The sequence below is a fragment of the Herpailurus yagouaroundi genome, unplaced genomic scaffold, assembly GCF_014898765.1.
Source record: "Herpailurus yagouaroundi ecotype Mexico unplaced genomic scaffold, PumYag 163, whole genome shotgun sequence".
NCBI classification, from domain to species: Eukaryota; Metazoa; Chordata; class Mammalia; order Carnivora; family Felidae; genus Herpailurus; species Herpailurus yagouaroundi.
Genome location: NW_024412404.1, coordinates 53,928,315 through 53,945,606, shown reverse-complemented (window position 1 = coordinate 53,945,606; position 17,292 = coordinate 53,928,315). Strand labels below are relative to the sequence as shown.

The 17,292-nt window shown below is 36.8% G+C and overlaps 1 long non-coding RNA gene across 1 annotated transcript in view; it reads right to left on the bottom strand.

Annotated features, from left to right (window-relative positions):
• The window catches only part of LOC121037277 (uncharacterized), a 46,718-nt gene that overhangs the window by 19,641 nt on the left and 9,785 nt on the right, over window positions 1-17,292 (bottom strand). The window contains exon 2 of the long non-coding RNA XR_005793684.1: window positions 3,082-3,287. This is a non-coding gene — a long non-coding RNA (uncharacterized LOC121037277). The remainder of the gene's footprint in view (window positions 1-3,081; window positions 3,288-17,292) is intronic.

The following is a 17,292-nucleotide window of genomic DNA, read 5'->3' as shown; positions in this document are numbered from 1 at the left end:
AGGTTTGTTCTGAGCATTAAATGAGATGCTGTGATGTGCTCTAACTTAGCAGGTATTCAACAAAAGATATTCAAGAAGTTGACTCATTTTTAATCAGCTGATTTTTTTGAGAACACAAAGTTTAGTTAAGAGATAGGCCAGTGACGGGGCGCCTGGGTGGCTCAGTCGGTTGAGCGTCTGACTTCGGCTCAGGTCATGATCTCACGGTCCGCGAGTTCGAGCCCCGCGTCGGGCTCTCGGCTGATGGCCCAGAGCCTGGAGCCTGCTTCCGATTCTGTGCCTCCCTCTCTCTCTGCCCCTCCCCTGTTCATGCTCTGTCTCTCTCTGTCTCAAAAATAAATAAATGTTAAAAAAAAAAAAAGAGATAGGCCAGTAGAAACGTTACACAGATAATTTGATGGGGCCACGGTGACTGAGAGGGGAAAGAATTCTTCTGGAGGGAGAGCTGACATTCGTCATTAGTACCTACCTGACCCTTTCCTGAAGTTAGGAGCAATATAAAAGCTAATAGTGTTTGGCGATCATTTAAACCTAAAAAAAAAACCCCATGAAATACTTTACCTACAGTTCAATTGAGAGAAACACTATGCAGACATTAAAGAGTGCTATTTTATTACTTTTTTAAATTTAATTTTTATTTTTTAGAAGTTTATTTATTTAGGAAATCTCTACATCCAACGTGGGACTTGAACTCACTGCCAGTAGACCTTGACCATTTTGCATAAAAATGGGTTGTCATTTCTTCCAAATTGGATTCCTATGTTAGTGTAGCATTCATTCTTCTTCTCCTTCTCCTTCTCCTTCTTCTTCTTCTTCTCTTCCTCTTCTTCTCCTTCTCCTCCTCCTCCTCCTCCTCCTCCTTCTCCTTCTTCTTTTTTTTAAAATTAAAAGCCAAGGTCTGAACCAGAATTATCCATGCAGAGATGTTCTGTTCAAAGCATTGCACCACATTATGTTTTTGTTAGAGTTGCCACCATTTCTAAGGTTCCTTTTCCCTTACTTCTCATACCAGAGACCGTTTAAAATACCACAAGCTTTCCCTTACATGAATTACTGAAAGACCTGTTAGGCTAAGAAATTAACTTCAAGGCAGTATTGTTCTCATGAAAATAGTATTCTCTCGTGGAAATTTATTATCTTTTGTATTCTTTGTTGTCTACTCAAGGTGAGGTTCCTGTGTATAGTATATGCTTCTGGCATGGTGCCTTGGTTGACTTACTGTAGGCAGCTGCTCTATCGATAAACAAAGTTGGAAAGACTTTGCATGTCGCTTGCTCTCTGTATCTTAACTCTTCAAAGTCACTTAGGTTCCAAGTTAAATGCAGCCATTCATGCCTTGCCAGGAATGGGGAAGGAATTCTAAATCTGTTGGCCAAGGGCAGAAGAGCAGTTCTTACACTGTTTGATCCAAGGACCCCATTTTAAAAATTATTAAGGACCCCAAGCTTTTCTCTAAGTGTGTTATATTTATTAACATTTACTCTATTAGAAATTAAAACTGAGTGGCGCCTGCGTGGTTCAGTCGGTTAAGCGTCTGACCCTTGATTTTGGCTCAGGTCATGATCTCATGGTTGGTGAGTTCAAGCCCCGAGTTGGGCTCTGCACTGACAGCACAGAGCCTGCTTGGGATTCTTTCTCTCCTCCCCTGCTCATGCTCTCTCTTTCTCTCTCAAATTAAATAAACACTTAAAAAAATTAAAACTGAAATTTAAAAATTTTCTTCACGAAAAATAATACAAAACCCCTATATGTTAACGTGACTGACATTTTGTTTTTTAAATGTTTGTTTGTTTGTTTGTTTAGAGCACCTGTGCGAGTGGAGGAGGGATAGAGAAAGAGAATGGCCAGCTGGCTCCTCACAGTCAGCACAGAGCCTGGATCCTGCTTCAGATTCTGTGTCTCCCTCTCTCTCTGCCCCACTCCTGCTTGCACTGTGTTTCCCTCTGTCTCTCGAAAATGAATAAACGTTAAAAGAAATTAAAAAGAAGAAACAGAAATTAAAAAAATAACTATATATTTTTAATTATACTTTTTATTTAGTGATAAATGTAGACTCACGTGCAGTTGCAAAACATTATACTGAGAGATCCCAGGTCTCTTTTACCCAGTTTCCCACAGTGGTACTGTCTTGCAAAACTATAGCATAATATCACGACCAGGATATTGCCATCCATACAGTCAAGATGTAGGATGGTTCCTGCACAACGACCTTTTCTGTTGCCCTTTCATAGACACATCCCTCCTCCCCCAACCACCAACCCCTTGCAACCATTAATCTATTCTCCATTTCTATAACTTTGTCATTTCAAGGGTGTTACACAAATGGAATCATACATATGTATCCTTTTAGGATTTGCTTTTTTTTTTTTTTTTTCACTTAGCATAATTCCCTGCAGATTCACCCAAGTTGTGTGTGTCAAGGGCTTGTTTCCATTGCTGAACAGTGTTCCATGGTATGGATGTACCAACAGTGTATTTAATCACTCACTTGTCCAAGGATGTGTGGATGGTTTCCAGTTTGCAGCTGATATGAATATGGCTGCTGTGAACATTTGTATGCAGGTGTCTGTGGAAACATAAGTTTTCATTTCTCTGGGATAAAAATCCTCAAGAGTATAATTGTTGTGCTCTATGACAATTGCATGTTTAGTGTTATAAGAAACTGCCACACTGTTTTCCAGAGTCACTGTGCCATTTTACATTTCCACCAGCAATGTATGGGTGATCTGGTTTTTCTGCATCCTTGCCAACATTTAGCATTGTCATTATTATTTTTATTTGGGGGGGGGGTGTTTGTTAATTCTGTAAAAATACACATAAAATGTATCATCTTAATAATTTTTTTCCATCTCAATTTTCCAGGGTGCAGTTCAGTGGTATTAAAGACATTCATATTGTTGTGCAACCATCAGCACTATCCCCAGAACTCTTTTTATCTTATAAAATTGAAACTCTGTACCCATTAAACAACAACTCCCCATTCCTTCCTCCTCCAGTCCCTGGCAGGCACTATTCCACTTTCTGTCTCTATGAGTTTGATCACCTAGGTACCTCAGACAAGTGGAACCATATGGTATTTACCTTTTTGTGACTGGCTTCTTTCAATTAGCATCATGTACCCAAGGTTCATCCATATTGTAGCTTGGTCAGGATTTTCTTCCTTTTTCAGGTTGAAGAATTCCATTGTATATGTACACCACATTTAGTTAACCCATGCATCGGTTGGTGGATACTTGGTTTGCTTCTGCCTTTTAGTTATTGTGCATAATGCTGCTAAGAACAGCATTCTGAAATACAAATATTGCAGAAAGATGCTGCTTTCAATTCTTTTGGGTATACTCAGAAGTGGAATTGTTGGATACTATGGTAATTCTCTCTCTGTCTCTCTTTTTTAGGGACCACCATACTGTTTTCCACAGCAGCTACACCATTTTACATGATCAGGAACAGTACACAAATTTCCAATTTATCCCCCACCTCACCAACACTTTTTTTTTTTTTTTTAAGCAGCCATCCTTATGGGTGCGAGGTGATATTTTATTGTGGTTTTGATTTGCATATCCCTAATAGTGATGTTGGGCTTCTTTTCTTGTACTTATCAGCTATTTGCTTATCTCCTTTGGCGAAATGCCTATTCAAATCCTTTCCCATTAAAAAAAAAAAAGGTATTTATTTATTTATTTATTTATGTATTTAATTTATTTCTATTGAGCAAGTGAGCGAGCAGGGAAAGGGCAGAAAGAGAGAGGGAAAGAGAGAGAATTCCAAGGCTCCGCATTGTCAGTGTGGAGTTTGACATGGGACTTGAACCCATGAACCGTGAGAGCATGACCTGAACTGAAATTAAGAGTCAGATGCTCAACTGACTGAGCCACCCACATTCCCCAAATCCTTTCCCATTAAAATTAGGGTTTTTTTGTTGTTGTTGTCTTTGAGTTTTTAGAAGTTTTCTATATGTTCTAGATATTAATCCTTTATCAGACATATGATTTACACATGTTTTCTCCCATTCTGTGGGTTGCCTTTTCACTTTATTGATAGTGTCTTTTGATGCACAAAAGTGTCTGATTTTCATAATTATACTTTGTCTATTTTTACTTTTCTTGCCTGTTCCTTTGGTATCATATGCTAGAAATCATTGCCAAATCCAATGATATGAAGCTTGTGCCCTATGTGTTCTTCTAAGAGTTTTATAGTTGCAGGTCTTACATTTAGGTCTTTCATCCATTTTGAGATAATTTGTATATTATGTTAGATAAGGGTTCAACTTTGTTCTTGTGCAAGTAGATATCCTGTTGTCCTAGCACCATTTGTTGAAAAAGCTGTCCTTTCTCCATGGAATAATATCGGCTCCGTTGTCAAAAATAATTTTTCCACATATGCAAGTGTTTATTTTTGGGTTCTCTAGTATATTCCATTGGTCCGTATGTCTGTCTTTATACCAGTACCATATTTCTGATTGCTGTAGCTCTGTGGTAAGTTTTGAAACCAAGAAGTGTGAGTCCTCTAGTTTTATTCCTCTTTTTCAAGGTCGTATTCATGGTCCCTTGAGATGCCAGGTAATTTTAGGATGGATTTTTTTCTATTTCTGTAAAAAAATGGGATTTCAATAGAGAGTAGCAATGAAATCTTAACAATAATAAGTCTTCTAATCCATGAACATGGAATAGCTTTCAGTTGATTTATACCTTATTTAATTTCTTTCTGCAGTGTTTTATAGTTTTTATTGTACAAGTCTTTCACCTCCTTGGTTAAGTTCATTCCTAAGTATTTTATCCTTTTTGATGCTATTGTAAATGGAATTATTTTCTTAATTTTCTTTAAAGATTGTTCATTATTAGTGCATAGACTTTTGATTGGACAGTTTTATCCACTTACACTTAGAATAATTATTGACTTCTCTCACTTTGCTGTTTACTCTCCATATGCCTTATAGCTTTTTTGTCTCTCATTTCCTGTGTTAGTGTCTTCTTCTGTGTTTAGCTGAGTTTTTAATAGTAAAGTGTTTTCCTTTTTTCACTTTCTTTCATATACATTCCATAGCTATACTCTTTGTAGTTACCATGGGACTTACATTTAACATCCTAAAGTTAACAATTTGAATGGATACCAGCTTAACTTCAATAACATATAAAAACTCGACTCCTATGTAGCTCATCCCCACCGCCTTTCAATGACTGATATCACAAAACTATATCTTTATACGTTGTATGTCCAAAAGCAAAATAATAATTTTTTAATGAATTAGTCTCTTAAATCATGTAGAAAACAGAACGCAGAGTTACAAACCAAAGTTACAATATTACCTTTTAGATTAATATATATGTATATATATAATTTTAGATTAATATATGTATGTATACATATAGATGTGTATATATATTTTAAAATATTTTTAAATAAATTTTAAAATGGATTAATTACATATATATTATATATAATATATTAAAATTGTCTTTTTTTGTCTTTTTGTTGTTTAGTTGTAAAAGTTGTATATAGTCTAGGTACTAGACCCTTATCTGACATATGATTTATAAAAATTCTTCCTCCATTTTGGAAGTTGTCTTTTCACTTTCTTGAAAGTGTCCTTCAAAGCACAAAATATTTTAATGTTGATGAAGTTCTGTTTATCTATTTTTTCTTTTGTTGTGTATGCTTTTGACATCATATCTAAGAAATCATTTCCAATGTTTTCTTTTTAAGAGTTTTAGCTCTATAACCTAGGTATTTAATCCATTTCGGTTAATTTTTGTATATAGTGTGAGTTAAGGGTCCAACTTCATTCTTTTGCTTGTGGCTATCCAATTTTCCCAGCACCATTTGTTGAAGAGAGTTTTCTTTCCTCACTGGATGGTCTTGGCACCTTTTGAAAATCAGTTGACTATAGATGCATAGTTTTATTTCTGGGCTCTTATTTTTATTTTATTGATCTGTATGTTTATCCTTATGCCAGTGCCATACTGATTACTGTTCTGATTACTGATTACTATATTACTTTAGCTTTATAGGAAGTTGGGAAGTGTGAGTTTTCTAATTTTTCTTTTTCAAGATTGTTTTGGCTATTCAGGATCGCTTACAATTTAATATGAATTTTAGGATAGGCTTATCTATTTCTGCAAAAAAAAAGGTATTTGAGATTTTGATAGGGGTTGAATAGAATATGTAGACATATTTGGGAAATATTACCATCTAACAATATTGAATCTTCTAACCCATGTACATGGGAGTTTTTCTATTTATTTGGGTCTTCTTTAAATTCTTTGAGCAATGTGTTGTCATTTTTAGTGTGTAAGTCTTATGTCTCCTTGGTTAAATTTACACCTAAATATTTCATTCTTTCTAATGCTATTATAAAAGGAATTGTTTTCTGTATTTCTTTTTCAACTGTTTATTGCTAGTGTATAGAAATACAACAGAACTGAATCTGTATTACAAAAGTTTGCTGAATTTATTAGCTCTAGTAGGTTTTTGTGGATCCCTAAGGGCTTTCTATATATATGACCATGTCAACTGGGAATAGATAATTTTATTTCTTCTTTTCTAATTTCTAATTTAGATGTCTTTTATTTATTTTCCTTGCTTAATTACTTTGGCTAGGACTTCCAGTGCAATATTGAATGGAAGTAGTGAGAGCTATCATCTTTGTTGTGTTCTTAAGGGAAAGATTTCAGTGTTTTACTATTGAGTATGATGTTAGTTGTGGTTTTTTCCATAAATGTCCTCTAACCTTTTAAGGAAGTTTTATTCTATTCCTAGTGCATTGAATGTTTTTATCATGAAACAATGTTGGATTTTGTCAGATGTCTTTTCTGTGCCTATTAAGATGATTAGGGTTGTTTTTCCCCCTTTATTCTATTAATATCGTGTCTTACATTGAAAGGTTGTCGTGTTGAGCCACACTTGCATTCCTGGGATAAATCTCATTACATCATGATGCATAATTCCTTTAATGTGCTGCTGAATTTGGTATCCTAGTAATTTGTTGAGAATTTTTGCTTCTGTATTCATGATGGATATTGGTTTATAGTTTTCCTGTGATGTCTTTGTAGGGCTTGGTATCAAGGTACTGCTGGCCTCATGGAATGGGTCAGGAGATAGTCACTATTCTCCTATTTCTTTTAAGAATTTGAGAAAAATGGATGTTAATTCACCTTTAAAAGTTTCGGGGCGCCTGGGTGGCGCAGTCGGTTAAGCGTCCGACTTCAGCCAGGTCACGATCTCGCAGTCCGTGAGTTCGAGCCCCGCGTTGGGCTCTGGGCTGATGGCTCAGAGCCTGGAGCCTGTTTCCGATTCTGTGTCTCCCTCTCTCTCTGCCCCTCCCCCGTTCATGCTCTGTCTCTCTCTGTCCCGAAAATAAATAAACGTTGAAAAAAAAAAAAACAATTTTTAAAAGTTTGATAGAACATACCAGTGAAGTTATATACTCCTGGGCATTTATTTATTGGATGATTTTTAAATTATTGATTGATTGAGGTTTATTCAGATTTTCTATTTCTTCTTAAGTTAGTTTTGGTAGTTTGTGTTCTAAGAATTTGTCCATTTTATCCTGGTTACCTAATTTTTTGGCATACAATGTTCATTGTATAATCCTTTTTATTTCTGTAAGTTCAGTAATAATGTCTCCACTTTAGTTTCTGGTGTTAGTAATAGAGTCGTCTTTCCTTAGTTCTTCCAGCTAAACTTTGTCAATTTTGTTGATCTTTTCAAAGAATTAACTTTTTTTTTGTTTCTATTTTTCTAATAATTTGTTTTTGTCTGCTATAATTTTTACTATTTCCTTCTATTTGCTAGTTCTGGGTTCCATTTGCTGTTCTTTTTGTAGTTCATTGAGATGTACAATAAGATTCTGATTTGAGATATTAAAAAAAATTTGTTTTAAGGTTTATTCATTTCTCAGAGACAGAGAGAGCATGAGTGGGGGAAGGGCAGAGACAGAGAGCGAGACACAGAATCTGAAACAGGCTCCAGGCTCTGAGCTGTCAGCACTGAGCCCAATGTGGGGGTGGAATTCATGGACCATGAGATCATGACCTGAGCCAAAGTTGGACGCTTAACTGATTGAGCCATCCAGGTGCCCCGAGATATTTTTTTATGAAGTAGCCTCCACATTGTGGAGCCCAAGAAGGGGCTTGAACTTACAACCCCGAGATCAAGACTTGAGCCGAGATCAATAGTCAGACACTTAACCAACAGAGCCACCCAGGTACCCCTGAGATCTTTTTCTAATGTAGGCATTGATAGCTGTAAATTTCACTCTGAGCACTGCTTTTGCTACTTCCCATATATTATTATATTGTATTTTCATTTCTATTTAATCAAAGTATTTCTAATTACCTTTGACTTTTTCTTTATCCTATTGGTTGTTTAACTCCATATTATATACATTTTTAAAAATTTTTAACGTTTATTTATTATTGAAAGACAGAGAGACTCAGAGAATGAGCAGCGGAGGGGCAGAGGGAGAGGGAGACACAGAATCTGAAGCAGGCTCCAGGCTCTGAGCTGTCAGCACAGAGCCCGATGCAGGTCTCCAACTCATAAACTGCGAGATCATGACCTGAGCTGAAGTCGGATGCTTAACCGACTGAGCCACCCAGGCGCCCCAACTCCATATTATATTTTTAATGGCTGTAGTAATATCCTCTGTTTCATTCCTAATAATGGTGATTTATGTCTTCTCTCTTTTTATCTTTCTCAGTCGTGTTAGAAGGTTATCAATCTTACTGATTTTTTTAATGCAGCACCTTTTTTTAATTGATATTCTCTATTGTTTTCCTGTTTTCAATTTCATTTATTTCTGCTTCTAGTGTAATTATTTCCTTCCTTCAGCTTGCTTTGAATTTGTCTTCCTCTTCTTTTTATGGTTTCTTGAGGTAGTTACTTAATTGATTTGAGATCTTTTTCCTAAGGTAAGCATTTAGCAGTATAAATGTCTTTCTTAGTACTACTTTAGCTGTGTCCCATATATTTTGACGTTATATTTTTATACTGAAAATATTTAAGATATATAATATCATGAAATCTTTAGTACCTGCCTTAATGGTCCCTCATTTCCTTAACTGTAGACCCTCTCCTGTATCCCTATAAGTCGTGGCACCTAGAACACAGTATTCTGGACCTATCTGGACATTGAAGAATGGAGCAGGAATGTCTGTTCATTCCTCTTCTGTTCATTCATTTGCTCATTTATTCATTCAACAAACATTTACTAAATTCCTATAGCATATTTTGTGCTCATGGGAATAGAGAGATGATTAAGACATATTCCCTCTTACCCTACTGTCTCCATCAGAGAAGAAAAATAATCAAAAAATTTCACAGGTGACCACTATTAGCTATACTCTAGAAATTCTACTGCCATTAACACAAAGCTAGGTTAAAATGCCATTGGTTTCCCCCTCCCCAACAAATTGGCACTTTCTACCTTATTTTCATCTCTCTTTTTTCCCCTATATTCATTTGTTTTGTTTCTTAAATTCCACGTATGAGTGAAATCATATGGTATTTGTCTTTCTCTGACTGATTTCTTTTGCTTAGCATAATAGTCTCTAGTCGCATCCACATCATTACAAATGGCAAGGTTTCATTCTTATTTTTTTTATGGTTGAGTAATTTTCCATTACACACACACACACACACACACACACACACACACACACAAACACACACACACACACCACATCTTCTTTATCCATTCATCAGTCGATGGACATTTGGGCTCTTTCCATAATTTGTCTATTGTTGATAATGCTGCTATAAACTTTGGGATGGATGTATCTCTCCACTCCAAATTAGTATTTTTATACCTTTTCTACACTATTTTCAAAATTCTGTTTGTCTTTAATCTAAGATAATCTAAAACTGGTCTGCATTCTACAGGTTATACCCATTGCTTAAAGCTGATTCCTTTCTGATTAATTCAGGCTGTGGCTAAATATTTTGAATATCATCCCTGGCCTGAATTATAACTGTATACATCTTTATCTGTCCCTTTCCATTGACCATTCTTTTAGAATACAACCTGAGCCCATAATAGAGTAGCAACTTAGATATGATCAACTTTTTTTTAAAGAGCTCTCCTATTGGTTGAACCTTTTGGTCTTCACCAAAACCCAGGGCAGACATAAACTTCAACTGGCAGATGAGGAAATTGAGATTTAGAGAGGTTAAGTGACTTGCTAATTTGGGAAAATAAGAAACATATGCAAGTTTCTAGACTTCTACCTCAGCTTTTACTTTTGCCTCAAATTTATGCCCTCTTCACAGCTGACCACTAAATATGTTTTCAAGAGGGCAGAGTCCAATTGTATAATAGATCCGCCTGTCTGAAACATGATTATTAGTGGTAATGGCTGGGTATTAGCTGGCATGCATGCCTTGGGTTTACAGTAAAGAATAACTACTTTTTATTAACTGTCCTTTTAGATATATTAGCGACTGTCACACCTGAATTATAACAAAGAAGCACTAGAGAAAATTCAATGTGGGCGGCAAAATTCTTTGAAGAATAACTAGTTATAATTGGGGAGTCTGAACACATTTCAGAGTTGCACATTTAATATGCAGTATGGTTAATTGCACTGTAATTACAGTGTTTGAGAATGCCATGCTAAGTGTTTAATCCTTTTCAGGTTTGCCCTCCAATCAGTGGTCTGCCTTCATTTTCTAGATTGATGAAGTCTGTCTCAGAGAAGGGGGTAGGTAATGTGCTGATGTGGCTAATCAACTAGGAAAGTTGTAAAATGAATCTTTCCTGTCTGGAATTTATATTTAATCATAGTTATGTACTCTTTATGAATGAGTGTTGATTAGTTAGTTGTCAGAATATGAAAACAATAAGAGCTTTTATTTACGCAGATAAGTTATTCTAGAGTCATTATTTGGGTTTGATTGAGTTGATGGGGATATTTACGTTACCTCGGCACATAGATCTACTTAGTCTTATTCATAATGTTAATTATATACTGCAAGAGTTACTGCCATGCCCTTATTTATGGTGTTTACTATTAGAGTTTGTTTGTACGTGTGGTGATTGTATGGTTCTCCTCTCTTTCACTGGACTGTGCCCCTTTTACAGTTCCATCATAGAAACCTGATCTTCAGTAGTTAGTTCACACTGATTGCGTGTGCCTCTTGGCCATTTTTTTCTTGACTTTTTTGATGTGATATTCCTAATTATAGACGTATTGGCATTTATTCTGTTTGGTAGTCTGTCCTTATCCACAATTTGGTGTCTGTCATTAATTCTGGAAAATTCTCAGTCATGATTACTTCAAATATTTTTATATTGTGTTTTTCTCTTCTTGTATTTCAATGACATGTAAATGACACCTCTTGTAATTGTGGCCATATTTTTTGGATATAGTGTTCCTTTTTATTCTCTCAAACTTTCCCCTTTGCATTTCAGTTTAAGAAATTTCTATTGATGTATCTTCAAGCTCATTGATTCTTTCCTCATTCATACCCACTTTGTTCATGAGCCCATTACAGGCATTCTTTATTTGTTATGATATTTTTGATTTCTAGCACTTCTTTTTGATTTTTACAGTTTCCATCTTTCTTGCATGTTCTACTTTTTTCATTAGATCCCTTAGCATACTAACCATAGTTATTTTAAATTTCCATTCTGAAATTTCCAACATTCTGCTGTGTTTAAGTCTGGTTCTGATGCTTACTGTCTTTATGCTGTGCTTTTTGTCCTTTAGTTTGCTTAGTAATGTTTTATTTAAACCTAGTCAAGATCTATAGGGTAAAAAGAACTGAGGTAAATAGGCCTTTACTGTGAGGTTTTATGTTTATCTGGCTAGGAGTTAGGCTGTGTTTACCATTTCCTATAGGTGTGGATGTCAGAGGCTAAATTTTCCTCTGGCGTCCTTGTTTTTGTCTCCTCTATGTCTTTAGATTTCCCTAAAGACTTCTTCTTAAATAAAGTCTGAGGTGTGAAATTCTTTCCATTATACTTCTGTTTTTATAGAAACCCTATGGATGTGGTGGTAAAGCCTAAAGGGAAAAGGAAGCATTCCCTAGTCCTATGATTAGATTTCTGTCTTGTGGTCAGCCTGTACCCCTGGGGTGTGATCTTAAAATTACTTCTCAGCCCTGGGGTGCCTGGGTGGCTCAGTTGGTTAAGCGTCTCACTCTTGATTTTGGCTCAGGTCATGATCTCGTGGTTTGTGAATTTGAGCGCCACGTTGGGCACTGTGCTGACACAGTAACTGTGTAGAGCCTGCCTAGAATTCTATCTCTCTCCCCATCTCTCTGGCCCTCCTGTGTGTGCACTCTAAACAAACAAACAAACAAACTTAAAAAATTACTTCTCAGTCCCTCTGGAGAGACGAGAAAGCTATAAGGAGCTGGGGTTGGGTATTTCCTTTACTACACATTGGAAGCTAGAAGGAGCTGGTGTTGGGTATTTTTCCTTTTCATTGTAGGAGACTGTAGAAGTCTACAGTTGGGTATTTGCATTCTCCTGATCAGTTAGGCTGTGGTAAAATCTCATTAGTTTAGGTTTTTGTAGAATAGTTTCTCTTGAAGACAAGCCTAATTAAGGATAATAGAATTCTCTGGGCAGATTTCAAAATGGCTACCATTGTGGGTGGAAAAGATACTTGATATGATTTCAATCTTAAATTTGTTAAGACTTGTTTTGTGGCTAACATATTACCTATCATGGAGAATGTTCCAGGTGCACTTGAGAAGAATTTGTATTCTGCTGCTGTTGGATGGAATGTTCTGTACATTGTGTCTACAATGTAGTTCAAGTCCAGTGTTTCCTAACTGATTTTCTGTTTTGTTTCAAGATATCTTTGGTTATTCTAGGTCCTTTGCATTGCCATATATTTTAGAATTGATTTTCATTTTCTAACAAAAAAAACCTGCTGGAATTTTTATTCAAATTATATTGTCTATAGATCATTTGGCATTTTAGTCATATTAAATCTTCCAGTTCCTGGGATGCCTGGGTGACTCAGTCAGTTAAGCATACAACTTCGGCTCAGGTCATGATCTCACGGTTCATGAGTTCATGCCCTGCATCTGGCTCTGGGCTGACAGTGTGGACCCTGCTTGGGATTCTCTCTCCCCCTCTCTCTCTGCCCCTCCCCCATTTGCAAGCATGCTTTCTCTCTTAAAAAAAGAAAAAAATCTTCCAGTTCCTAAGCAGAGTATGTCTATTTACTTATGTGTTTGATGTCTCAAATTTTTTTTTTTTAACTTTTCAGTGCATAGATCTTGAACATTTTTGGGGGCGTGGTTAAAGCTATTCATAAATTATTTGTTATTTTGAATGTTATTGCAAATGAAATCATTGAAACTTTCAGGTCCTAGTTGTTAGTTGCTATTAGGTAGACATACAATTGATTTTATATATTGCTCCCTATCTTGTGACTTTGGTAAGCCCGTTGATTAGTTTTAATAGCTTTTATGACAATTCCTTCAGTTTTTCTATGTATATAATCATGTCATTTTTTTTTAAGTTTATTTATTTTGAGAGAGACAGAGACAGCGCGAGTGAGGGAGGGGCAGAGAGAGAAGGGGAGAGAGGGAATCCCAAGCAGGCTCTGCACTGTCAGCACAGAGACCAATGTGGGGCTTGAACTCACAAAACTGTGAGATCATGACCTGAGATGAAACCAAGAGTTGGACACTTAACTGACTGAGCCACCCAGGAACCCCTATAATCATGTCATTTGTGAATAAAGACAGTTTAACTTCTTTTTTTTCTAGATTGTATGCATTTTATTTATTTTTTTCCTGATCGCACTGGCTAGGATGAGGTTTTCTGGTTTTTTTTTTTAATGTTTATTTAATTTTTGAGAGAGAGAGAGGGAGAGGGAGAGTGAGGGAGGGGCATAGAGAAAGAGGGAGTACACAGAATCCGAAGCAGACTCCAGGTGCTGAGCTGTCAGCACAGAGCCTGACGAGAGGCTCAAACTCATGAGCCGTGAGATCATGACCTGAGCCAAAGTCGGTTGCTTAACCGACAGCTACCCAGGTGCCCCAAGGATGAGGTTTGATAAAAGTGGTGAGAGCAGACATGTAACCTTGAGGAGGAAAAATATTTTGCTCTTTGTCATTACATGTTAGATACAGGATTTCTGTACCTTTTATCAGACTGAGGAAAGTTCCCTTCTATTTCTGGTTGCTGAAGTTGCATCATGCCATTAGTATTGAATAGTCTTGAATGCTATTTTTCTGAATGTATTTGAGATGATCATGGAGGATTTTATTTTGAATATGTTAATATGGTGAATGCCAACTGATTTTTAACTTCTTATTCTGGAACAACTGTAGATTTACAGAAAAGTTGTAAGGACAGTAGAGTATCCTGAGGGTTCCTATATATCCTTCCCATATATCCATAGCCTGCTGGGTACATCACCACACTACATTTGTCAAAAATAACAGATTAACACTGACACAATACCCTTAATCAAACTACAGGCTTTATTTGGATTTTACCAGCTTTTCCACTAATGCTTTTTTTCTGTAACAGGATCCAGTCCAGGATACTGCATTATTTTATGGCTTAATCCTCTCTAATCTGTGATAGTCTATCTTTCCATGGTTTCCATAATCTCAACAGGTATAAAAAGTGCTGAGCAGGTATTTTGTATGAATGAATGAATGAACGAAAAAATAAATTAAAAATAAAATAAATAAAATGTTCCTCAATTTGTATTTCTCATGTTTTCTTATTATTAGACTGGAATTTTATGGGTTTCACAAAAAATACCACAGATGTGAAGTACCTTTCTCACTGCATCCTATCACTAGAAAAAGATATCAGCATGACTTATCACTGTTGATGTTAACCTTGATCATCCTTGAGTACTTGGTTAAAGTGCTATCTACTAGGTTTTTCCACTGCAGTCACTATTTTTTTCCTTTTCTATCTTCTTTCCTTTATTTTTTTTTTCAACATTTATTTACTTTTGGGACAGAGAGAGACAGAGCATGAACGGGGGAGGGGCAGAGAGAGAGGGAGACACAGAATCGGAAACAGGCTCCAGGCTCCGAGCCATCAGCCCAGAGCCCGACGCGGGGCTCGAACTCCCGGAACACGAGATCGTGACCTGGCTGAAGTCGGACGCTTAACCGACTGCGCCACCCAGGCGCCCCGACTATCTTCTTTCCTTTAGATGAAACCCACTAAGTCCAGTGCACACTTAAGGTAAGGAGAATTAAATTTCACCTCTTAGAGGGGGAAATTTACACATAATAATTCAAGTTCTAAACAGAAGCCTTTTTTCCTTCTTCCCCACTAATGTAGTCAATCATTTATTTATGTCGGTATGGACTCATGGATATTTATTTATTCTTTGAGTTAGAATCCCATGCTATTGTTACTTGTCTGGTTGCTCAAACTGCTTTAGCTGTAGCCACTGAAGGCTCTTTCACGTTGATTCCAGAGTCCTTTTGACACACTCCCTTTCTTTTCTTCTTTCCTTCTCCTGGCACTATATGATGCCTGAGGCTCATATTGTATTCTTTCTTTTTCAGCCTTAGAACCTGCCATTTCCCCCAAGGAACTCTGATTGCTTTCCTTCCAGATTGGTATTTATAAACCAAGATCCGGGTGTTGGCTGTCATTGATAACTGGGATGTCATGTTAGGCCTTCTAAGGCCTTCTCGGTGGACAAAGCTAGGAAATACGTTATGTAGATTAACCCATCTATAGGTATAACCTATAGATGTATATACCTATATGTATATATACCTAATTACCTTATAGATGTTAAAACAGACATGAATTTATATTGGTATCTCTGATTGTATTCCAGCATCAACAAGTTGATTCTAAATTTTTTTAAGTTTATTTATTTATTTTGAGAGACAGAGACAGCATGAGCAGGGGAGGGGCAGAGAGAAAGGGAGAGAGAGAGAGAGAAGCCCAAGCAGGCTCTACACTGGCAGCGCAGAGCCCGACATGGGGCTTGAACCCATGAAACCATGAGATCATGACCTGAGCTGAAATGGAGAGTCCAACGCTGAACCGACTGAGCCAACCAGGTGCCCCTCAACAGGGTCATCCTAGTCTTCCTCTCTTGCTTATTGGTATAGTCAATTCTGATATAATGCTTGTCTTTCAAATAGGAAGAGTTTGAGCATGATGTGCATTTCACATTTTCCTTTGCAAGATTTTTATCCCCAAGGAAGAGTAGATGGACAGAGAAAACTGCACCCAGCTGAATCAAGCCATGTTGGACTATGTAAAACACACACATGCACCTCAAATATCTACAGCTACCTTAACTCATTGCATGTATTATCTGACCAGGTTATGTTTTGCTACTCTTTTGAATTTGTAATTCATTCATTCATTCATTCATTCATTCATTCATTCATGTATTTCACAAACACATCTAAGTGTTCTCATTCAACACCACCAAGCAATGAATGGAAAAAGAAATCTTTAAGTATTGGGGAGAAGCTAGAAATACTGAAGTGTTTTAAAGGAAACGAGAACATGTGATGTCTCACAAGCAACAGGTATAAAGGAATCCATATTGAGGATTATCTAAGGCAGTGTTCTTAAAATAGAAGAAACTTCCCTGATGGAACAACTTTAAGTACTGTGAAGTCAATAAGAACAAAGCCTAAAGAATTGGAAGAAATGGAAAGATTGTTGAGGGTATGAACTGAAGGCCAAACAGAAAAATTCAGGATAATCTACTCTCATAATCAGAGAGAAAGCATTATTTACAAAGATCTTAAGTGGAAATCACCAAATCCTTTAGACGTGGTTCCTTTTAAAAAGTGCTGGTAGTGGCTGGTTTCATGCTTTTAAACACCACTACAATTTTCAAAGCCATCAGCTGTCTGCAAAGAGTCCAGCTGAGAAAGACAAGTACAGGTGAGAAAGCAGCAAAAGAATTTCTAACAGCGATAGAGAAGTTAATTGAAGAAGAACGCTATGGAGCAAAATTCTAATTGTGACGAAACAGGTATCTATTGTAAATGCTTTCCTCTAAAGACCTACATCTCAGTGTCAGAAAAACATGGCAAGGATTTTAGACTGTGAAAGAGCTGTGATGTTCAGGGCCACTCACCAAATCAAGGACAGTGAGCTGCACCCATCCATATATAGTTTTAAACTTGTCCATTTTTTTTTTTAATTTTTTTTTCAACGTTTATTTATTTTTGCGACAGAGAGAGACAGAGCATGAACGGGGGAGGGGCAGAGAGAGAGGGAGACACAGAATTGGAAACAGGCTCCAGGCTCTGAGCCATCAGCCCAGAGCCCGACGCGGGGCTCGAACTCACGGACCGCGAGATCGTGACCTGGCTGAA